The sequence below is a fragment of the Saccostrea echinata genome, unplaced genomic scaffold (genome assembly GCF_033153115.1).
Source record: "Saccostrea echinata isolate AGI-Se365-2 ecotype Australia unplaced genomic scaffold, CSIRO_AGI_Sech_v1 ptg000087l, whole genome shotgun sequence".
Classification (NCBI taxonomy): domain Eukaryota; kingdom Metazoa; phylum Mollusca; class Bivalvia; order Ostreida; family Ostreidae; genus Saccostrea; species Saccostrea echinata.
In genome coordinates, this window is record NW_026889836.1 from 102501 (window position 1) to 129125 (window position 26625).

Sequence of the window (26625 nt, forward strand, 5' to 3'; positions counted from 1 at the left end):
GATTCAATTTTATATACATTTAAATAAAGCTAACTTTACTTATCTAACATAATGGAAGGTCTCTTTAATCAGTTATATTAAAATGGTTACCCTTTGCAGAAGATGTAAAATCCAGAAAAAAAATTTATATGCTGAAAATTGTACTAACAATATTAAAAGATCCTACTTCACAATGTTGGAAAGCAAAAAAATATGCTCTCATACTCATTAAGTAAAATAAATATGAATAAAGAGTAAAAAAACCTGTAGAAAACCAAAGTAAACCCATCGTATACCTGGGTTTCACAATAATATTCACCCTGTATCACGGCCAAGTTTTCCCTGGGTTATACCCGGGTTTAACATGGGTTAAACCCGTGTATATCTTGGGTTATACTCGGGTTTATCATGGGTTAAACCCAGATATATCCTTGATTATACCTGGGTAATACCCAGGTATATCCTGGGTTTAACCCTTGATTATCCTGGGTTAAACCCGGGTATATCTTGGGTTAAACCCAGGTATAACCCGGGTTAAACCCGGGTATACCTAGGGTATACCCGAGTACACTGGTGTGCATACTCAGCATCATTTGAAGTTTACTTAAATGACCTTAATTTCAATCAATATGTTCTTATTGTGTAATTAAAAGGAATATATCCTAATTAACCATTGAAAATACACTTTAAATTACCAGGTACTATTGAAGAACACAAAAAAATATACATAAACTTTGTCCTCTTAAACACCAAAAATTCATTATACTTCCGTCAATTTTTAATGCAAAAATAAGGCAAGATTATGCATTACTTCCTTAAAAAAGATGCCGTTGCTTACTCAAACAATACATGATAATTAGCAATTAAAAAAATCAAATGAAATATTACCTTACATCAAAAAAATCACCCATTAAAAACACAACAGTATATAAACGTCCAAATCGAAAGAAATTCTGCAAGAAAACACCTACTTTCACAATGAAATGATTGACAATCACGTGATAAAATAGGCGGAGTCCCGCAATCCCGCACCCGCAACACGTCAAAGTGCCCTTACCCTAACCCACAGTAACCCTAAACCTAACCCTAACCCTGACCCTAACCCTAACCCTAACCCTGACCCTGACCCAAACCCTAACCCTGGCCCTAACCCTAACCCTGACCCTGACCCTAACCCTAACCCTAACCCTGACCCTAACCCTGACCCTGACCCTAACCCTAACCCTAACCCTGATTTTTAGGATTTATCCAGGGTTATCCCTTTAAACTTCATATCTGGTGTTCATATTCGGGTTCTAAGTTAGGGAGATGATGTTAAATAGAATGAATCCTCAACCCTTCCCGAACCCGGAGTTAAAGGGTCAACCCTGAGTTAACCCTGATTTTTAGGGTCCATTCAGGGTTATCCCTTTCAACTTCATATCTGGTGTTTATATTCGGGTTTTAAGATAACTACATGATGGTTAATTGAATGAACCCTCAACCCTTCCCGAACCCGCAAGTTAAAGGGTCAACCCTGACTTAACCCTGATTTTTGGGATTTATCCAGGGTTATCCCTTTCAACTTCATATCTGGTGTTCATATTCGGGTTCTAAGTTAGGGAGATGATGTTAAATAGAATGAACCCTCAACCCTTCCCGAACCCGGAAGTTAAAGGGTCAACCCTGAGTTAACCCTGATTTTTAGGGTCCATTCAGGGTTATCACTTTCAACTTCATATCTGGTGTTTATATTCGGGTTTTAAGATAACTACATGATGGTTAATTGAATGAACCCTCAACCCTTCCCGAACCCGCAAGTTAAAGGGTCAACCCTGAGTTAACCCTGATTTTTAGGATTTATCCAGGGTTATCCCTTTCAACTTCATATCTGGTGTTCATATTCGGGTTCTAAGTTAGGGAGATGATGTTAAATCGAATGAACCCTCAACCCTTCCCGAACCCGGAAGTTAAAGGGTCAACCCTGACTTAACCCTGATTTTTAGGGTCCATTCAGGGTTATTACTTTAAACTTCATATCTGGTGTTTATATTCGGGTTTTAAGATGACTACATGATGGTTAATTGAATGAACCCTCAACCCTTCCCGAACCCGCAAGTTAAAGGGTCAACCCTGACTTAACCCTGATTTTTAGGATTTATCCTGGGTTATCCCTTTAACCTTCATATCCGGTGTTCATATTCGAGTTGTAAGTAAAGGAGATGGTGTTGAATCGAATGAACCCTCAACCCTTCCCGAACCCGGAAGTTAAAGGGTCAACCCTGAGTTAACCCTGATTTTTAGGGTCCATTCAGGGTTATCCCTTTAAACTTCATATCTGGTGTTTATATTTGGGTTGTAATATAAGTAGATGATGTTTAATCGAATGAACGCTTAAACCTTCCCGAACCCGGACTTTAAATGGATGAGTCCGAGTTAACCCTTTCTTGCAGTGTTCATCCAGTTTTATATCCATAAACCTCATATCTGTTATTCCGATTGGGGTTGAATGATAGTTATACAAAGTCCATTTGCATGAGTTTTTAAATCTATCCAAACGCGGAAGTGTAAGGAATAACCTTGATGTAGCCCTTTTTTCAGTCTTTCTTTTCTTGTTAATACTTTGTTCATCATTCTTAACTTCATATGTATTGTTGATATTCTTAAGTAATAATAATAGATAATGTTCAATTAAATGAGCCCTAAGAAATCTTAAATCCTTATGTTTTCAGATGTCTTATGTCTTCATATCTGCTTATTGTAATTGATTTTTAATATAATTAATTATCATAACAATTCTCTCCAGAAGCATGAAGTTCAAATTGTCACACAGAGTAAACCCTTATTGTAGAGATCATTCAGGTAATTTACTATCACATAATATCTGGAAAAAGAATTTTTGGACCCAATTTAACAGAAAAGTCAATGCAACCTAAAAATCAAAATTAAATTGTAATCCGAATATTTAATTCATGCACCTTTGCATTTTTTTTGGTTTAAAATAAACAACTATTTCATATAACAATCATTTATTTATTATTTTTCAATCTGTGCTTTGATCATTTTTTTAATATTCCTTATTAAAAAGTACACAGCAATAGATACAATTCAGTGATTATCTTACAATCTTGCTGTCAAATGACAGAATGATCTGACAAAATACGAGAAAAAAATCAATTATGTCCATAATACAAGAACTGAAACAATTCACATTGATTTAGGTCAATTTAAGCCATTCATTTTTAACCTTGTCATTAAACAACCCATCATGAATTACATGTTTGTTGTCTGATTATCTGTTTCGGAAAAGCTACAGAACCTTTCTTGTGTACAGGTATCATGGCTATCCAGCACTCCCATCCTCTTTCGTAAAACAATTGAAACCCTAAAGAGCTGCTGAAATTCATAAGCTCGCTTTTGGAATATTCTGTTACATGTTTCTTTAAAGTGCTTCTAATCTCACGTAAACTGCCATTCTCATTCGGAAAGAGTGTTATATGTCTAACTGGCATTCGTATTCCATTTAAATTCTTCAGTTCAATAACACATCCATCAATATCAAAAGTGTACTGAAGCCAAACATCTCTTTCTGCTTCGTCAACTGTCACGCTTCTTACGAATACCCGTTTATCTCTTTTTAAGAATAACATGGGTGACTCGCTCACAGGATAATACCTTTCGCTAAGTTCATGTTCTCCATCACAGTTTCCGCAAAAGTCTGCTCATCTTCCTCGGTATTCATCTTTAAATAAAAAAAAGTTCCAGTCATATTGATTCAATTTTATATACATTTAAATAAAGCTAACTTTACTTATCTAACATAATGGAAGGTCTCTTTAATCAGTTATATTAAAATGGTTACCCTTTGCAGAAGATGTAAAATCCAGAAAAAAAATTTATATGCTGAAAATTGTACTAACAATATTAAAAGATCCTACTTCACAATGTTGGAAAGCAAAAAAATATGCTCTCATACTCATTAAGTAAAATAAATATGAATAAAGAGTAAAAAACCTGTAGAAAACCAAAGTAAACCCATCGTATACCTGGGTTTCACAATAATATTCACCCTGTATCACGGCCAAGTTTTCCCTGGGTTATACCCGGGTTTAACATGGGTTAAACCCGTGTATATCTTGGGTTATACTCGGGTTTATCATGGGTTAAACCCAGATATATCCTTGATTATACCTGGGTAATACCCAGGTATATCCTGGGTTTAACCCTTGATTATCCTGGGTTAAACCCGGGTATATCTTGGGTTAAACCCAGGTATAACCCGGGTTAAACCCGGGTATACCTAGGGTATACCCGAGTACACTGGTGTGCATACTCAGCATCATTTGAAGTTTACTTAAATGACCTTAATTTCAATCAATATGTTCTTATTGTGTAATTAAAAGGAATATATCCTAATTAACCATTGAAAATACACTTTAAATTACCAGGTACTATTGAAGAACACAAAAAAATATACATAAACTTTGTCCTCTTAAACACCAAAAATTCATTATACTTCCGTCAATTTTTAATGCAAAAATAAGGCAAGATTATGCATTACTTCCTTAAAAAAGATGCCGTTGCTTACTCAAACAATACATGATAATTAGCAATTAAAAAAATCAAATGAAATATTACCTTACATCAAAAAAATCACCCATTAAAAACACAACAGTATATAAACGTCCAAATCGAAAGAAATTCTGCAAGAAAACACCTACTTTCACAATGAAATGATTGACAATCACGTGATAAAATAGGCGGAGTCCCGCAATCCCGCACCCGCAACACGTCAAAGTGCCCTTACCCTAACCCACAGTAACCCTAAACCTAACCCTAACCCTGACCCTAACCCTAACCCTAACCCTGACCCTGACCCAAACCCTAACCCTGACCCTAACCCTAACCCTGACCCTGACCCTAACCCTAACCCTAACCCTGACCCTAACCCTGACCCTGACCCTAACCCTAACCCTAACCCTGATTTTTAGGATTTATCCAGGGTTATCCCTTTAAACTTCATATCTGGCGTTCATATTCGGGTTCTAAGTTAGGGAGATGATGTTAAATAGAATGAATCCTCAACCCTTCCCGAACCCGGAAGTTAAAGGGTCAACCCTGAGTTAACCCTGATTTTTAGGGTCCATTCAGGGTTATCCCTTTCAACTTCATATCTGGTGTTTATATTCGGGTTTTAAGATAACTACATGATGGTTAATTGAATGAACCCTCAACCCTTCCCGAACCCGCAAGTTAAAGGGTCAACCCTGACTTAACCCTGATTTTTGGGATTTATCCAGGGTTATCCCTTTCAACTTCATATCTGGTGTTCATATTCGGGTTCTAAGTTAGGGAGATGATGTTAAATAGAATGAACCCTCAACCCTTCCCGAACCCGGAAGTTAAAGGGTCAACCCTGAGTTAACCCTGATTTTTAGGGTCCATTCAGGGTTATCCCTTTCAACTTCATATCTGGTGTTTATATTCGGGTTTTAAGATGACTACATGATGGTTAATTGAATGAACCCTCAACCCTTCCCGAACCCGCAAGTTAAAGGGTCAACCCTGAGTTAACCCTGATTTTTAGGATTTATCCAGGGTTATCCCTTTCAACTTCATATCTGGTGTTCATATTCGGGTTCTAAGTTAGGGAGATGATGTTAAATCGAATGAACCCTCAACCCTTCCCGAACCCGGAAGTTAAAGGGTCAACCCTGAGTTAACCCTGATTTTTAGGGTCCATTCAGGGTTATTACTTTAAACTTCATATCTGGTGTTTATATTCGGGTTTTAAGATGACTACATGATGGTTAATTGAATGAACCCTCAACCCTTCCCGAACCCGCAAGTTAAAGGGTCAACCCTGACTTAACCCTGATTTTTAGGATTTATCCTGGGTTATCCCTTTAACCTTCATATCCGGTGTTCATATTCGAGTTGTAAGTAAAGGAGATGGTGTTGAATCGAATGAACCCTCAACCCTTCCCGAACCCGGAAGTTAAAGGGTCAACCCTGAGTTAACCCTGATTTTTAGGGTCCATTCAGGGTTATCCCTTTAAACTTCATATCTGGTGTTTATATTTGGGTTGTAATATAAGTAGATGATGTTTAATCGAATGAACGCTTAAACCTTCCCGAACCCGGACTTTAAATGGATGAGTCCGAGTTAACCCTTTCTTGCAGTGTTCATCCAGTTTGATCTCCATAAACCTCATATCTGTTGTTCCGATTGGGGTTGAATGATAGTTATACAAAGTCCATTTGCATGAGTTTTTAAATCTATCCAAACGCGGAAGTGTAAGGAATAACCTTGATGTAGCCCTTTTTTCAGTCTTTCTTTTCTTGTTAATACTTTGTTCATCATTCTTAACTTCATATGTATTGTTGATATTCTTAAGTAATAATAATAGATAATGTTCAATTAAATGAGCCCTAAGAAATCTTAAATCCTTATGTTTTCAGATGTCTTATGTCTTCATATCTGCTTATTGTAATTGATTTTTAATATAATTAATTATCATAACAATTCTCTCCAGAAGCATGAAGTTCAAATTGTCACACAGAGTAAACCCTTATTGTAGAGATCATTCAGGTAATTTACTATCACATAATATCTGGAAAAAGAATTTTTGGACCCAATTTAACAGAAAAGTCAATGCAACCTAAAAATCAAAATTAAATTGTAATCCGAATATTTAATTCATGCACCTTTGCATTTTTTTTGGTTTAAAATAAACAACTATTTCATATAACAATCATTTATTTATTATTTTTCAATCTGTGCTTTGATCATTTTTTTAATATTCCTTATTAAAAAGTACACAGCAATAGATACAATTCAGTGATTATCTTACAATCTTGCTGTCAAATGACAGAATGATCTGACAAAATACGAGAAAAAAATCAATTATGTCCATAATACAAGAACTGAAACAATTCACATTGATTTAGGTCAATTTAAGCCATTCATTTTTAACCTTGTCATTAAACAACCCATCATGAATTACATGTTTGTTGTCTGATTATCTGTTTCGGAAAAGCTACAGAACCTTTCTTGTGTACAGGTATCATGGCTATCCAGCACTCCCATCCTCTTTCGTAAAACAATTGAAACCCTAAAGAGCTGCTGAAATTCATAAGCTCGCTTTTGGAATATTCTGTTACATGTTTCTTTAAAGTGCTTCTAATCTCACGTAAACTGCCATTCTCATTCGGAAAGAGTGTTATATGTCTAACTGGCATTCGTATTCCATTTAAATTCTTCAGTTCAATAACACATCCATCAATATCAAAAGTGTACTGAAGCCAAACATCTCTTTCTGCTTCGTCAACTGTCACGCTTCTTACGAATACCCGTTTATCTCTTTTTAAGAATAACATGGGTGACTCGCTCACAGGATAATACCTTTCGCTAAGTTCATGTTCTCCATCACAGTTTCCGCAAAAGTCTGCTCATCTTCCTCGGTATTCATCTTTAAATAAAAAAAAGTTCCAGTCATATTGATTCAATTTTATATACATTTAAATAAAGCTAACTTTACTTATCTAACATAATGGAAGGTCTCTTTAATCAGTTATATTAAAATGGTTACCCTTTGCAGAAGATGTAAAATCCAGAAAAAAAATTTATATGCTGAAAATTGTACTAACAATATTAAAAGATCCTACTTCACAATGTTGGAAAGCAAAAAAATATGCTCTCATACTCATTAAGTAAAATAAATATGAATAAAGAGTAAAAAACCTGTAGAAAACCAAAGTAAACCCATCGTATACCTGGGTTTCACAATAATATTCACCCTGTATCACGGCCAAGTTTTCCCTGGGTTATACCCGGGTTTAACATGGGTTAAACCCGTGTATATCTTGGGTTATACTCGGGTTTATCATGGGTTAAACCCAGATATATCCTTGATTATACCTGGGTAATACCCAGGTATATCCTGGGTTTAACCCTTGATTATCCTGGGTTAAACCCGGGTATATCTTGGGTTAAACCCAGGTATAACCCGGGTTAAACCCGGGTATACCTAGGGTATACCCGAGTACACTGGTGTGCATACTCAGCATCATTTGAAGTTTACTTAAATGACCTTAATTTCAATCAATATGTTCTTATTGTGTAATTAAAAGGAATATATCCTAATTAACCATTGAAAATACACTTTAAATTACCAGGTACTATTGAAGAACACAAAAAAATATACATAAACTTTGTCCTCTTAAACACCAAAAATTCATTATACTTCCGTCAATTTTTAATGCAAAAATAAGGCAAGATTATGCATTACTTCCTTAAAAAAGATGCCGTTGCTTACTCAAACAATACATGATAATTAGCAATTAAAAAAATCAAATGAAATATTACCTTACATCAAAAAAATCACCCATTAAAAACACAACAGTATATAAACGTCCAAATCGAAAGAAATTCTGCAAGAAAACACCTACTTTCACAATGAAATGATTGACAATCACGTGATAAAATAGGCGGAGTCCCGCAATCCCGCACCCGCAACACGTCAAAGTGCCCTTACCCTAACCCACAGTAACCCTAAACCTAACCCTAACCCTGACCCTAACCCTAACCCTGACCCTGACCCTGACCCAAACCCTAACCCTGACCCTAACCCTAACCCTGACCCTGACCCTAACCCTAACCCTAACCCTGACCCTAACCCTGACCCTGACCCTAACCCTAACCCTAACCCTGATTTTTAGGATTTATCCAGGGTTATCCCTTTAAACTTCATATCTGGCGTTCATATTCGGGTTCTAAGTTAGGGAGATGATGTTAAATAGAATGAATCCTCAACCCTTCCCGAACCCGGAAGTTAAAGGGTCAACCCTGAGTTAACCCTGATTTTTAGGGTCCATTCAGGGTTATCCCTTTCAACTTCATATCTGGTGTTTATATTCGGGTTTTAAGATAACTACATGATGGTTAATTGAATGAACCCTCAACCCTTCCCGAACCCGCAAGTTAAAGGGTCAACCCTGACTTAACCCTGATTTTTGGGATTTATCCAGGGTTATCCCTTTCAACTTCATATCTGGTGTTCATATTCGGGTTCTAAGTTAGGGAGATGATGTTAAATAGAATGAACCCTCAACCCTTCCCGAACCCGGAAGTTAAAGGGTCAACCCTGAGTTAACCCTGATTTTTAGGGTCCATTCAGGGTTATCCCTTTCAACTTCATATCTGGTGTTTATATTCGGGTTTTAAGATGACTACATGATGGTTAATTGAATGAACCCTCAACCCTTCCCGAACCCGCAAGTTAAAGGGTCAACCCTGAGTTAACCCTGATTTTTAGGATTTATCCAGGGTTATCCCTTTCAACTTCATATCTGGTGTTCATATTCGGGTTCTAAGTTAGGGAGATGATGTTAAATCGAATGAACCCTCAACCCTTCCCGAACCCGGAAGTTAAAGGGTCAACCCTGAGTTAACCCTGATTTTTAGGGTCCATTCAGGGTTATTACTTTAAACTTCATATCTGGTGTTTATATTCGGGTTTTAAGATGACTACATGATGGTTAATTGAATGAACCCTCAACCCTTCCCGAACCCGCAAGTTAAAGGGTCAACCCTGACTTAACCCTGATTTTTAGGATTTATCCTGGGTTATCCCTTTAACCTTCATATCCGGTGTTCATATTCGAGTTGTAAGTAAAGGAGATGGTGTTGAATCGAATGAACCCTCAACCCTTCCCGAACCCGGAAGTTAAAGGGTCAACCCTGAGTTAACCCTGATTTTTAGGGTCCATTCAGGGTTATCCCTTTAAACTTCATATCTGGTGTTTATATTTGGGTTGTAATATAAGTAGATGATGTTTAATCGAATGAACGCTTAAACCTTCCCGAACCCGGACTTTAAATGGATGAGTCCGAGTTAACCCTTTCTTGCAGTGTTCATCCAGTTTTATCTCCATAAACCTCATATCTGTTGTTCCGATTGGGGTTGAATGATAGTTATACAAAGTCCATTTGCATGAGTTTTTAAATCTATCCAAACGCGGAAGTGTAAGGAATAACCTTGATGTAGCCCTTTTTTCAGTCTTTCTTTTCTTGTTAATACTTTGTTCATCATTCTTAACTTCATATGTATTGTTGATATTCTTAAGTAATAATAATAGATAATGTTCAATTAAATGAGCCCTAAGAAATCTTAAATCCTTATGTTTTCAGATGTCTTATGTCTTCATATCTGCTTATTGTAATTGATTTTTAATATAATTAATTATCATAACAATTCTCTCCAGAAGCATGAAGTTCAAATTGTCACACAGAGTAAACCCTTATTGTAGAGATCATTCAGGTAATTTACTATCACATAATATCTGGAAAAAGAATTTTTGGACCCAATTTAACAGAAAAGTCAATGCAACCTAAAAATCAAAATTAAATTGTAATCCGAATATTTAATTCATGCACCTTTGCATTTTTTTTGGTTTAAAATAAACAACTATTTCATATAACAATCATTTATTTATTATTTTTCAATCTGTGCTTTGATCATTTTTTTAATATTCCTTATTAAAAAGTACACAGCAATAGATACAATTCAGTGATTATCTTACAATCTTGCTGTCAAATGACAGAATGATCTGACAAAATACGAGAAAAAAATCAATTATGTCCATAATACAAGAACTGAAACAATTCACATTGATTTAGGTCAATTTAAGCCATTCATTTTTAACCTTGTCATTAAACAACCCATCATGAATTACATGTTTGTTGTCTGATTATCTGTTTCGGAAAAGCTACAGAACCTTTCTTGTGTACAGGTATCATGGCTATCCAGCACTCCCATCCTCTTTCGTAAAACAATTGAAACCCTAAAGAGCTGCTGAAATTCATAAGCTCGCTTTTGGAATATTCTGTTACATGTTTCTTTAAAGTGCTTCTAATCTCACGTAAACTGCCATTCTCATTCGGAAAGAGTGTTATATGTCTAACTGGCATTCGTATTCCATTTAAATTCTTCAGTTCAATAACACATCCATCAATATCAAAAGTGTACTGAAGCCAAACATCTCTTTCTGCTTCGTCAACTGTCACGCTTCTTACGAATACCCGTTTATCTCTTTTTAAGAATAACATGGGTGACTCGCTCACAGGATAATACCTTTCGCTAAGTTCATGTTCTCCATCACAGTTTCCGCAAAAGTCTGCTCATCTTCCTCGGTATTCATCTTTAAATAAAAAAAAGTTCCAGTCATATTGATTCAATTTTATATACATTTAAATAAAGCTAACTTTACTTATCTAACATAATGGAAGGTCTCTTTAATCAGTTATATTAAAATGGTTACCCTTTGCAGAAGATGTAAAATCCAGAAAAAAAATTTATATGCTGAAAATTGTACTAACAATATTAAAAGATCCTACTTCACAATGTTGGAAAGCAAAAAAATATGCTCTCATACTCATTAAGTAAAATAAATATGAATAAAGAGTAAAAAACCTGTAGAAAACCAAAGTAAACCCATCGTATACCTGGGTTTCACAATAATATTCACCCTGTATCACGGCCAAGTTTTCCCTGGGTTATACCCGGGTTTAACATGGGTTAAACCCGTGTATATCTTGGGTTATACTCGGGTTTATCATGGGTTAAACCCAGATATATCCTTGATTATACCTGGGTAATACCCAGGTATATCCTGGGTTTAACCCTTGATTATCCTGGGTTAAACCCGGGTATATCTTGGGTTAAACCCAGGTATAACCCGGGTTAAACCCGGGTATACCTAGGGTATACCCGAGTACACTGGTGTGCATACTCAGCATCATTTGAAGTTTACTTAAATGACCTTAATTTCAATCAATATGTTCTTATTGTGTAATTAAAAGGAATATATCCTAATTAACCATTGAAAATACACTTTAAATTACCAGGTACTATTGAAGAACACAAAAAAATATACATAAACTTTGTCCTCTTAAACACCAAAAATTCATTATACTTCCGTCAATTTTTAATGCAAAAATAAGGCAAGATTATGCATTACTTCCTTAAAAAAGATGCCGTTGCTTACTCAAACAATACATGATAATTAGCAATTAAAAAAATCAAATGAAATATTACCTTACATCAAAAAAATCACCCATTAAAAACACAACAGTATATAAACGTCCAAATCGAAAGAAATTCTGCAAGAAAACACCTACTTTCACAATGAAATGATTGACAATCACGTGATAAAATAGGCGGAGTCCCGCAATCCCGCACCCGCAACACGTCAAAGTGCCCTTACCCTAACCCACAGTAACCCTAAACCTAACCCTAACCCTGACCCTAACCCTAACCCTGACCCTGACCCAAACCCTAACCCTGACCCTAACCCTAACCCTGACCCTGACCCTAACCCTAACCCTAACCCTGATTTTTAGGATTTATCCAGGGTTATCCCTTTAAACTTCATATCTGGTGTTCATATTCGGGTTCTAAGTTAGGGAGATGATGTTAAATAGAATGAACCCTCAACCCTTCCCGAACCCGGAAGTTAAAGGGTCAACCCTGAGTTAACCCTGATTTTTAGGGTCCATTCAGGGTTATCCCTTTCAACTTCATATCTGGTGTTTATATTCGGGTTTTAAGATGACTACATGATGGTTAATTGAATGAACCCTCAACCCTTCCCGAACCCGCAAGTTAAAGGGTCAACCCTGACTTAACCCTGATTTTTAGGATTTATCCTGGGTTATCCCTTTAACCTTCATATCCGGTGTTCATATTCGAGTTGTAAGTAAAGGAGATGGTGTTGAATCGAATGAACCCTCAACCCTTCCCGAACCCGGAAGTTAAAGGGTCAACCCTGAGTTAACCCTGATTTTTAGGGTCCATTCAGGGTTATCCCTTTAAACTTCATATCTGGTGTTTATATTTGGGTTGTAATATAAGTAGATGATGTTTAATCGAATGAACGCTTAAACCTTCCCGAACCCGGACTTTAAATGGATGAGTCCGAGTTAACCCTTTCTTGCAGTGTTCATCCAGTTTTATCTCCATAAACCTCATATCTGTTGTTCCGATTGGGGTTGAATGATAGTTATACAAAGTCCATTTGCATGAGTTTTTAAATCTATCCAAACGCGGAAGTGTAAGGAATAACCTTGATGTAGCCCTTTTTTCAGTCTTTCTTTTCTTGTTAATACTTTGTTCATCATTCTTAACTTCATATGTATTGTTGATATTCTTAAGTAATAATAATAGATAATGTTCAATTAAATGAGCCCTAAGAAATCTTAAATCCTTATGTTTTCAGATGTCTTATGTCTTCATATCTGCTTATTGTAATTGATTTTTAATATAATTAATTATCATAACAATTCTCTCCAGAAGCATGAAGTTCAAATTGTCACACAGAGTAAACCCTTATTGTAGAGATCATTCAGGTAATTTACTATCACATAATATCTGGAAAAAGAATTTTTGGACCCAATTTAACAGAAAAGTCAATGCAACCTAAAAATCAAAATTAAATTGTAATCCGAATATTTAATTCATGCACCTTTGCATTTTTTTTGGTTTAAAATAAACAACTATTTCATATAACAATCATTTATTTATTATTTTTCAATCTGTGCTTTGATCATTTTTTTAATATTCCTTATTAAAAAGTACACAGCAATAGATACAATTCAGTGATTATCTTACAATCTTGCTGTCAAATGACAGAATGATCTGACAAAATACGAGAAAAAAATCAATTATGTCCATAATACAAGAACTGAAACAATTCACATTGATTTAGGTCAATTTAAGCCATTCATTTTTAACCTTGTCATTAAACAACCCATCATGAATTACATGTTTGTTGTCTGATTATCTGTTTCGGAAAAGCTACAGAACCTTTCTTGTGTACAGGTATCATGGCTATCCAGCACTCCCATCCTCTTTCGTAAAACAATTGAAACCCTAAAGAGCTGCTGAAATTCATAAGCTCGCTTTTGGAATATTCTGTTACATGTTTCTTTAAAGTGCTTCTAATCTCACGTAAACTGCCATTCTCATTCGGAAAGAGTGTTATATGTCTAACTGGCATTCGTATTCCATTTAAATTCTTCAGTTCAATAACACATCCATCAATATCAAAAGTGTACTGAAGCCAAACATCTCTTTCTGCTTCGTCAACTGTCACGCTTCTTACGAATACCCGTTTATCTCTTTTTAAGAATAACATGGGTGACTCGCTCACAGGATAATACCTTTCGCTAAGTTCATGTTCTCCATCACAGTTTCCGCAAAAGTCTGCTCATCTTCCTCGGTATTCATCTTTAAATAAAAAAAAGTTCCAGTCATATTGATTCAATTTTATATACATTTAAATAAAGCTAACTTTACTTATCTAACATAATGGAAGGTCTCTTTAATCAGTTATATTAAAATGGTTACCCTTTGCAGAAGATGTAAAATCCAGAAAAAAAATTTATATGCTGAAAATTGTACTAACAATATTAAAAGATCCTACTTCACAATGTTGGAAAGCAAAAAAATATGCTCTCATACTCATTAAGTAAAATAAATATGAATAAAGAGTAAAAAACCTGTAGAAAACCAAAGTAAACCCATCGTATACCTGGGTTTCACAATAATATTCACCCTGTATCACGGCCAAGTTTTCCCTGGGTTATACCCGGGTTTAACATGGGTTAAACCCGTGTATATCTTGGGTTATACTCGGGTTTATCATGGGTTAAACCCAGATATATCCTTGATTATACCTGGGTAATACCCAGGTATATCCTGGGTTTAACCCTTGATTATCCTGGGTTAAACCCGGGTATATCTTGGGTTAAACCCAGGTATAACCCGGGTTAAACCCGGGTATACCTAGGGTATACCCGAGTACACTGGTGTGCATACTCAGCATCATTTGAAGTTTACTTAAATGACCTTAATTTCAATCAATATGTTCTTATTGTGTAATTAAAAGGAATATATCCTAATTAACCATTGAAAATACACTTTAAATTACCAGGTACTATTGAAGAACACAAAAAAATATACATAAACTTTGTCCTCTTAAACACCAAAAATTCATTATACTTCCGTCAATTTTTAATGCAAAAATAAGGCAAGATTATGCATTACTTCCTTAAAAAAGATGCCGTTGCTTACTCAAACAATACATGATAATTAGCAATTAAAAAAATCAAATGAAATATTACCTTACATCAAAAAAATCACCCATTAAAAACACAACAGTATATAAACGTCCAAATCGAAAGAAATTCTGCAAGAAAACACCTACTTTCACAATGAAATGATTGACAATCACGTGATAAAATAGGCGGAGTCCCGCAATCCCGCACCCGCAACACGTCAAAGTGCCCTTACCCTAACCCACAGTAACCCTAAACCTAACCCTAACCCTGACCCTAACCCTAACCCTGACCCTGACCCAAACCCTAACCCTGACCCTAACCCTAACCCTGACCCTGACCCTAACCCTAACCCTAACCCTGATTTTTAGGATTTATCCAGGGTTATCCCTTTAAACTTCATATCTGGTGTTCATATTCGGGTTCTAAGTTAGGGAGATGATGTTAAATAGAATGAACCCTCAACCCTTCCCGAACCCGGAAGTTAAAGGGTCAACCCTGAGTTAACCCTGATTTTTAGGGTCCATTCAGGGTTATCCCTTTCAACTTCATATCTGGTGTTTATATTCGGGTTTTAAGATGACTACATGATGGTTAATTGAATGAACCCTCAACCCTTCCCGAACCCGCAAGTTAAAGGGTCAACCCTGAGTTAACCCTGATTTTTAGGATTTATCCAGGGTTATCCCTTTCAACTTCATATCTGGTGTTCATATTCGGGTTCTAAGTTAGGGAGATGATGTTAAATCGAATGAACCCTCAACCCTTCCCGAACCCGGAAGTTAAAGGGTCAACCCTGACTTAACCCTGATTTTTAGGGTCCATTCAGGGTTATTACTTTAAACTTCATATCTGGTGTTTATATTCGGGTTTTAAGATGACTACATGATGGTTAATTGAATGAACCCTCAACCCTTCCCGAACCCGGAAGTTAAAGGGTCAACCCTGACTTAACCCTGATTTTTAGGATTTATCCTGGGTTATCCCTTTAACCTTCATATCCGGTGTTCATATTCGAGTTGTAAGTAAAGGAGATGGTGTTGAATCGAATGAACCCTCAACCCTTCCCGAACCCGGAAGTTAAAGGGTCAACCCTGAGTTAACCCTGATTTTTAGGGTCCATTCAGGGTTATCCCTTTAAACTTCATATCTGGTGTTTATATTTGGGTTGTAATATAAGTAGATGATGTTTAATCGAATGAACGCTTAAACCTTCCCGAACCCGGACTTTAAATGGATGAGTCCGAGTTAACCCTTTCTTGCAGTGTTCATCCAGTTTTATATCCATAAACCTCATATCTGTTGTTCCGATTGGGGTTGAATGATAGTTATACAAAGTCCATTTGCATGAGTTTTTAAATCTATCCAAACGCGGAAGTGTAAGGAATAACCTTGATGTAGCCCTTTTTTCAGTCTTTCTTTTCTTGTTAATACTTTGTTCATCATTCTTAACTTCATATGTATTGTTGATATTCTTAAGTAATAATAATAGATAATGTTCAATTAAATGAGCCCTAAGAAATCTTAAATCCTTATGTTTTCAGATGTCTTATGTCTTCATATCTGCTTATTGTAATTGATTTTTAATATAATTAATTATCATAACAATTCTCTCCAGAAGCATGAAGTTCAAATTGTCACACAGAGTAAACCCTTATTGTAGAGATCATTCAGGTAATTTACTATCACATAATATCTGGAAAAAGAATTTTTGGACCCAATTTAACAGAAAAGTCAATGCAACCTAAAAATCAAAATTAAATTGTAATCCGAATATTTAATTCATGCACCTTTGCATTTTTTTTGGTTTAAAATAAACAACTATTTCATATAACAATCATTTATTTATTATTTTTCAATCTGTGCTTTGATCATTTTTTTAATATTCCTTATTAAAAAGTACACAGCAATAGATACAATTCAGTGATTATCTTACAATCTTGCTGTCAAATGACAGAATGATCTGACAAAATACGAGAAAAAAATCAATTATGTCCATAATACAAGAACTGAAACAATTCACATTGATTTAGGTCAATTTAAGCCATTCATTTTTAACCTTGTCATTAAACAACCCATCATGAATTACATGTTTGTTGTCTGATTATCTGTTTCGGAAAAGCTACAGAACCTTTCTTGTGTACAGGTATCATGGCTATCCAGCACTCCCATCCTCTTTCGTAAAACAATTGAAACCCTAAAGAGCTGCTGAAATTCATAAGCTCGCTTTTGGAATATTCTGTTACATGTTTCTTTAAAGTGCTTCTAATCTCACGTAAACTGCCATTCTCATTCGGAAAGAGTGTTATATGTCTAACTGGCATTCGTATTCCATTTAAATTCTTCAGTTCAATAACACATCCATCAATATCAAAAGTGTACTGAAGCCAAACATCTCTTTCTGCTTCGTCAACTGTCACGCTTCTTACGAATACCCGTTTATCTCTTTTTAAGAATAACATGGGTGACTCGCTCACAGGATAATACCTTTCGCTAAGTTCATGTTCTCCATCACAGTTTCCGCAAAAGTCTGCTCATCTTCCTCGGTATTCATCTTTAAATAAAAAAAAGTTCCAGTCATATTGATTCAATTTTATATACATTTAAATAAAGCTAACTTTACTTATCTAACATAATGGAAGGTCTCTTTAATCAGTTATATTAAAATGGTTACCCTTTGCAGAAGATGTAAAATCCAGAAAAAAAATTTATATGCTGAAAATTGTACTAACAATATTAAAAGATCCTACTTCACAATGTTGGAAAGCAAAAAAATATGCTCTCATACTCATTAAGTAAAATAAATATGAATAAAGAGTAAAAAACCTGTAGAAAACCAAAGTAAACCCATCGTATACCTGGGTTTCACAATAATATTCACCCTGTATCACGGCCAAGTTTTCCCTGGGTTATACCCGGGTTTAACATGGGTTAAACCCGTGTATATCTTAGGTTATACTCGGGTTTATCATGGGTTAAACCCAGATATATCCTTGATTATACCTGGGTAATACCCAGGTATATCCTGGGTTTAACCCTTGATTATCCTGGGTTAAACCCGGGTATATCTTGGGTTAAACCCAGGTATAACCCGGGTTAAACCCGGGTATACCTAGGGTATACCCGAGTACACTGGTGTGCATACTCAGCATCATTTGAAGTTTACTTAAATGACCTTAATTTCAATCAATATGTTCTTATTGTGTAATTAAAAGGAATATATCCTAATTAACCATTGAAAATACACTTTAAATTACCAGGTACTATTGAAGAACACAAAAAAATATACATAAACTTTGTCCTCTTAAACACCAAAAATTCATTATACTTCCGTCAATTTTTAATGCAAAAATAAGGCAAGATTATGCATTACTTCCTTAAAAAAGATGCCGTTGCTTACTCAAACAATACATGATAATTAGCAATTAAAAAAATCAAATGAAATATTACCTTACATCAAAAAAATCACCCATTAAAAACACAACAGTATATAAACGTCCAAATCGAAAGAAATTCTGCAAGAAAACACCTACTTTCACAATGAAATGATTGACAATCACGTGATAAAATAGGCGGAGTCCCGCAATCCCGCACCCGCAACACGTCAAAGTGCCCTTACCCTAACCCACAGTAACCCTAAACCTAACCCTAACCCTGACCCTAACCCTAACCCTAACCCTGACCCTGACCCAAACCCTAACCCTGACCCTAACCCTAACCCTGACCCTGACCCTAACCCTAATTAGCGTCGCAGGACAACTTTTGTAACTTATAGTTTGGCCCTCGGGGGTTAGGTCTTATTTTCCTTTGGGGGTCTTGAGTGTACGTTTTTGCACCTATTGTAACGTTATTTGACGTTGTTCACGTGATTTTTCTTTCTAGGAATAGTGTTCTGGACGATCCTTTCAAAAAGGACAAAAATGTAACTTAAACTTTTGGTCCACCTTTTTAAAGGGGGTTAGAAAAAAAACCTATGGGTTTAGAGTGGTAGCCAAACCCCCTGGGGGTTCACACCAAAACGCCCTCTAACCCCCAGCAAGAAAAAACGGTGAAAAATACCGAGTGAAAAAAAAAGTCAGGTTGGGTACACCTTTCACCCCACATGCTGCCCAAAGTTAGGGTTATTTAGTTTAAGCTCAATAACTTGGTTATTTCTGCACGGATTGAATTCAAATTTGGCACAAATGTGTAAAAGTGACCTCTGCCTGCCCTCCTGGTTTTATTTTTGAATTATTTATGGAATTTTTTGAAAAAAATGAGATTTTCTAAATTTTGGGATTAAGTTACAAAAGGACAGAAATCGCCTAACCACGGGGTCTGTATTCGGCTTATATTAAGTGATATCAACAATATCTTGATATCAGCAGGTAGATATCAACGAGATCTACAATGGTAGCCTGATAAATCGTATCAATAAGCCGGAGTTAAAGAACTGTGTAGGTTTTAAGTTTGTCCTTTTGTAACTTAATCAAATTAATCATATAAAGAGGAAATGGTCCACCCCTGGTTTTGTGTTAAGATCACGTTTTTAAGAAAAAATATGCATGGTAGATTGTTAAACTCATTCAATTAGTAAATGGTAGCATAATTAATTCCAAAAATCTGGCCTATTTTTTGGTAAATGCTGTCTGAAATGTTTGTCCTTTTGTAACTTAATTCTGACAATTTTCTTTTCAGGTCTCCTCCAAGTTTATTTATACGACCTGGAAGGCCATAATTTGAAAATGACTTGTAAAGAACATAACAATCAATAGTAGTTACAAAGAAAACCTCCACCAGGCACTGATTCTGCTCTGCTCTCTTGTAGTCTGTTTCTGCAAAATATGTCTAAGTTCCGCTTGTCCTTTTGTAACTTATTCTATCCTAACCCTACAAAGAGCAAATGGTCTACCTCGAAGATTAGGTGGAAAACAACGGGGTTACTTTGTATTTGCTTCTTAGATAAAAAAGGATCAATAAAAATTCGTTGTTAGCTTGTTTTTTCCATTAAAAACATGAACATTGCTTCTAGAAATGAAATCTATTTTCATGTCCTTTTGTAACTTAATCCATTTATTACTTAGTAAATCGGACAAACACACCTTCTGTTAAATATAATGCATAGTATAGGGGGTCTAAAACTCAAAGAAACGATCAAACCTTTATTATTTTCATGATTTATTAATTGTTTGAGAGTATTAAAGAGAATGCGATAAAGAAAATCCTAAGTTTTCACCTCTATAAATTTTTAAGGTTGTTTCAGTGAGTGTATTTTCCGAAAATTTCTGTTAAATTAACTGAATAGTATAGGGTGTCAAAAACATTAAAAAACGAATAAACTTTTATTTTCTGCATGATTAATTCTTTGTTTTAGAGTATTAAAGAGAATATGACTGAAATAAAGTTCAACTTTGACCCCAAAAATTTTTTACGGCTGCTTGAGTAAGTGCATTTTTCGACAATTTCTGTTAAATATACTACATAGTCTAGGGGGTCTAGAACTTTAAGGAACCATCAAAGCTTTATTATTTTCATGATTAAATCTTTGTTAGGGAGTACTAAAGAAAATAGGATAAAGAAATTCCCTTGTTTTGATCTCTAAAAATTTTTAAGGCTGTTTGAGTGAGTGCATTTTTCGACAATTTCTGTTAAATATACTATACAGTATAGGGGGTCTAGAACTTTAAGGAACCCATAAACTTTTATTTTCTGCATAATTATATCTTTGTTTTAGAATAATAAAGAGAATATGACTGAAATAAACCCTAACCCTGACCCCAAAATTTTTTTACGGCTGCTTCAGTAAGTGCATTTTTCGACATTTTCTGATAAATATACTACATAGTATAGGGGGTCTACAACTTTAAGGAACCATCAAAGCTTTATTATTTTCATGATTTATTCTCTGTTAGGGAGTATTAAAGAAAATAGGATAAAGAATTTCCCTTGTTTTGATCTCTAAATATTTTTAAGGCTGTTTGAGTGAGTGCATTTTTCGACAATTTCTGTTAAATTTCCTGAATAGAGTAGGGGGTCTAAAACTTTAAAGAACCCATAAACTTTTATTTTCTGCATGATTAATTCTTTGTTTTAATGTATTAATGAGAATATGACTGAAATAAACCCTAACTTTGACCAACAAAACTTTTTACGGCTGCTTGAGTATGTGCATTTTTCGACATTTTCTGTTAAATATACTACATAGTCTAGGGGGTCTAGAACATTAAGGAACCATCAAAGCTTTATTATTTTCATGATTTATTCTTGCTAGGGAGTGTTAAAGAAAATAAGATAAAGAAATTCCCTTGTTTTGATCTCTAAAAATTTTTAAGGCTGTTTGAGTGAGTGCATTTTTCGACAATTTCTGTTAAATTTACTGGATAGTGTAGGGGGTCTAAAACTTTAAAGAACCCATAAACTTTTATTTTCTGCATGATTAATTCTTTGTTTTAATGTATTAAAGAGAATATGACTGAAATAAACCCTAACTCTGACCAACAAAACTTTTTACAGCTGCTTGAGTATGTGCATTTTTCAACAATTTCTGTTAAATATACTACATAGTATAGGGGGTCTACAACTTTAAGGAACCATCAAAGCTTTATTATTTTCATGATTAAATCTTTGTTAGGGAGTATTAAAGAAAATAGGATAAAGAAATTCCCTTGTTTTGAACTCTAAAAATTTTTAAGGCTGTTTGAGTGAGTGCATTTTTCGACAATTTCTGTTAAATTTACTGAATAGTATAGGGGGTCTAAAACTTTAAAGAACCCATAAACTTTTATTTTCTGCATGATTAATTCTTTGTTTTAATGTATTAAAGAGAATATGACTGAAATAAACCCTAACTCTGACCAACAAAACCTTTTACGGCTGCTTGAGTATGTGCATTTTTCGACAATTTCTGTTAAATATACTATATAGTCTAGGGGGTCTAGAACTTTAAGGAACCATCAAAGCTTTATTATTTTCATGATTTTTTCTTTGTTAGGGAGTGTTAAAGAAAATAAGATAAAGAAATTCCCTTGTTTTGATCTCTAAAAATTTTTAAGGCTGTTTGAGTGAGTGCATTTTTCGACAATTTCTGTTAAATTTACTGAATAGAGTAGGGGGTCTAAAACTTTAAAGAACCAATAAACTTTTATTTTCTGCATGATTTATTCTTTGTATTGTAGTATTAAAGAGAATATGAGAAAGAAAATCCCTAGTTTTTACCTCTAAAATTTTTTACGACTGTTTGAGTAAGTACATTTTTCGACAATTTCTGTGAAATAAACAGCATAGTATAGGGGGTCTCAAACTTTTTAAAACCATCAAACTTTTATTTTCTGCTTGATTTATTCTTTGAATTAAATCATTAAAGAGAATTTGACTAAGAAGAACTCTAACCCTTACCCCCATAAATTTTTAAGGCTGCCTGAGTAAGTACATTTTTCGACAATTTCTGTGAAATATAATGCATAGTATAGGGGGTCTAAAATCTTTAAAAAACAATAAACTTTTATTTTCTGCATGATTTATTCTTTGTATTGTAGTATTAAAGAGAATAGGAGAAAGAAAATCCCTAGTTTTGACCTCTAAAAATTTTTAAGACTGTTTGAGTAAGTACATTTTTCGACAATTTCTGTGAAATATACAGCATAGTATAGGGGGTCTCAAACTTTTTAAAACCATTAAACTTTTATTTTCTGCTTGATTTATTCTTTAAATTAAAGTATTAAAGAGAATTTGACTAAGAAAAACTCTATCCCTTACCCCCAAAAATTTTTACGGCTGCCTGAGTAAGTACATTTTTCGACAATTTCTGTGAAATATAGTGCATAGTATAGGGGGTCTAAAATCTTAAAAAACCAATAAAATTTTATTTTCTGCATGATTTATTCTTTGTATTGTAGTATTGAAGAGAATATGAGAAAGAAAATCACTGGTTTTGACCTCTAAAAATTTTTATGACTGTTTGAGTAAGTGCATTTTTCCACAATTTCTGTGAAATATACAGCATAGTATAGGGGGTCTCAAACTTTTTAAAACCATCAAACTTTTATTTTCTGCTTGATTTATTCTTTGAATTAAAGTATTAAAGAGAATTTGACTAAGAAGAACTCTAACCCTTACCGCCAAAAATTTTTACGGCTGCCTGAGTAAGTACATTTTTCGACAATTTCTGTGAAATATAGTGCATAGTATAGGGGGTCTAAAATCTTTAAAAAACAATAAAATTTTATTTTCTGCATGATTTATTCTTTGTATTGTAGTATTAAAGAGAATAGGAGAAAGAAAATCCCTAGTTTTTACCTCTAAAAATTTTTAAGACTGTTTGAGTAAGTACATTTTTCGACAATTTCTGTGAAATATACAGCATAGTATAGGGGGTCTCAAACTTTTTAAAAACATTAAACTTTTATTTTCTGCTTGATTTATTCTTTGAATTAAAGCATTAAAGAGAATTTGACTAAGAAAAACTCTATCCCTTACCCCCAAAAATTTTTACGGCTGCCTGAGTAAGTACATTTTTCGACAATTTCTGTGAAATATAGTGCATAGTATAGGGGGTCTAAAATCTTAAAAAAACAATAAAATTTTATTTTCTGCATGATTTATTCTTTGTATTGTAGTATTGAAGAGAATATGTGAAAGAAAATCACTGGTTCTGACCTCTAAAAATTTTTATGACTGTTTGAGTAAGTACATTTTTCCACAATTTCTGTGAAATATACAGCATAGTATAGGGGGTCTCAAACTTTTTAAAACCATCAAACTTTTATTTTCTGCTTGATTTATTCTTTGAATTAAAGTATTAAAGAGAATTTGACTAAGAAGAACTCTAACCCTTACCCCCAAAAATTTTTACGGCTGCCTGAGTAAGTACATTTTTCGACAATTTCTGTTAAATATAGTGCATAGTATAGGGGGTCTAAAATCTTTAAAAAACAATAAACTTTTATTTTCTGCATGATTTATTCTTTGTATTGTAGTATTAAAGAGAATATGAGAAAGAAAATCCCTAGTTTTTACCTCTAAAAATTTTTAAGACTGTACATTTTTCGACAATTTCTGTGAAATATACAGCATAGTATAGGGGGTCTCAAACTTTTTAAAAACATTAAACTTTTATTTTCTGCTTGATTTATTCTTTGAATTAAAGCATTAAAGAGAATTTGACTAAGAAAAACTCTATCCCTTACCCCCAAAAATTTTTACGGCTGCCTGAGTAAGTACATTTTTCGACAATTTCTGTGAAATATAATGCATAGTATAGGGGGTCTAAAATCTTTAAAAAACAATAAAATTTTATTTTCTGCATGATTTATTCTTTGTATTGTAGTATTAAAGAGAATATGAGAAAGGATATCCCTAGTTTTGACCTCTAAAAATTTTTAAGACTGTTTGAGTAAGTACATTTTTCGACAATTTCTGTGAAATATACAGCATAGTATAGGGGGTCTCAAACTTTTTAAAAACATTAATCTTTTATTTTCTGCTTGATTTATTCTTTAAATTAAAGTATTAAAGAGAATTTGACTAAGAAAAACTCTATCCCTTACCCCCAAAAATATTTACGGCTGCCTGAGTAAGTACATTTTTCGACAATTTCTATGAAATATAATGCATAGTATAGGGGGTCTAAAATCTTTAAAAAACCAATAAACTTTTATTTTCTGCATGATTTATTCTTTGTATTGTAGTATTAAAGAGAATAGGAGAAAGAAAATCCCTAGTTTTGACCTCTAAAAATTTTTAAGACTGTTTGAGTAAGTACATTTTTCGACAATTTCTGTGAAATATACAGCATAGTATAGGGGGTCTCAAACTTTTTAAAACCATTAAACTTTTATTTTCTGCTTGATTTATTCTTTAAATTAAAGTATTAAAGAGAATTTGACTAAGAAGAACTCTAACCCTTACCCCCAAAAATTTTTACGGCTGCCTGAGTAAGTACATTTTTCGACAATTTCTGTTAAATATAGTGCATAGTATAGGGGGTCTAAAATCTTTAAAAAACAATAAACTTTTATTTTCTGCATGATTTATTCTTTGTATTGTAGTATTAAAGAGAATAGGAGAAAGAAAATCCCTAGTTTTTACCTCTAAAAATTTTTAAGAACTGTTTGAGTAAGTACATTTTTCGACAATTTCTGTGAAATATACAGCATAGTATAGGGGGTCTCAAACTTTTTAAAAACATTAAACTTTTATTTTCTGCTTGATTTATTCTTTGAATTAAAGCATTAAAGAGAATTTGACTAAGAAAAACTCTATCCCTTACCCCCAAAAATTTTTACGGCTGCCTGAGTAAGTACATTTTTCGACAATTTCTGTGAAATATAATGCATAGTATAGGGGGTCTAAAATCTTAAAAAAACAATAAAATTTTATTTTCTGCATGATTTATTCTTTGTATTGTAGTATTAAAGAGAATATGAGAAAGAATATCCCTAGTTTTTACCTCTAAAAATTTTTAAGACTGTTTGAGTAAGTACATTTTTCGACAATTTCTGTGAAATATACAGCATAGTATAGGGGGTCTCAAACTTTTTAAAAACATTAATCTTTTATTTTCTGCTTGATTTATTCTTTAAATTAAAGTATTAAAGAGAATTTGACTAAGAAAAACTCTATCCCTTACCCCCAAAAATTTTTACGGCTGCCTGAGTAAGTACATTTTTCGACAATTTCTGTTAAATATAGTGCATAGTATAGGGGGTCTAAAATCTTTAAAAAACAATAAACTTTTATTTTCTGCATGATTTATTCTTTGTATTGTAGTATTAAAGAGAATAGGAGAAAGAAAATCCCTAGTTTTTACCTCTAAAAATTTTTAAGACTGTTTGAGTAAGTACATTTTTCGACAATTTCTGTGAAATATACAGCATAGTATAGGGGGTCTCAAACTTTTTAAAAACATTAAACTTTTATTTTCTGCTTGATTTATTCTTTGAATTAAAGCATTAAAGAGAATTTGACTAAGAAAAACTCTATCCCTTACCCCCAGAAATTTTTACGGCTGCCTGAGCAAGTACATTTTTCGACAATTTCTGTGAAATATAGTGCATAGTATAGGGGGTCTAAAATCTTTAAAAAACAATAAAATTTTATTTTCTGCATGATTTATTCTTTGTAGTGTAGTATTAAAGAGAATATGAGAAAGGATATCCCTAGTTTTGACCTCTAAAAATTTTTAAGACTGTTTGAGTAAGTACATTTTTCGACAATTTCTGTGAAATATACAGCATAGTATAGGAGGTCTCAAACTTTTTAAAAACATTAATCTTTTATTTTCTGCTTGATTTATTCTTTAAATTAAAGTATTAAAGAGAATTTGACTAAGAAAAACTCTATCCCTTACCCCCCAAAATATTTACGGCTGCCTGAGTAAGTACATTTTTCGACAATTTCTGTGAAATATAATGCATAGTATAGGGGGTCTAAAATCTTTAAAAAACAATAAACTTTTATTTTCTGCATGATTTATTCTTTGTATTGTAGTATTAAAGAGAATAGGAGAAAGAAAATCCCTAGTTTTGACCTCTAAAAATTTTTAAGACTGTTTGAGTAAGTACATTTTTCGA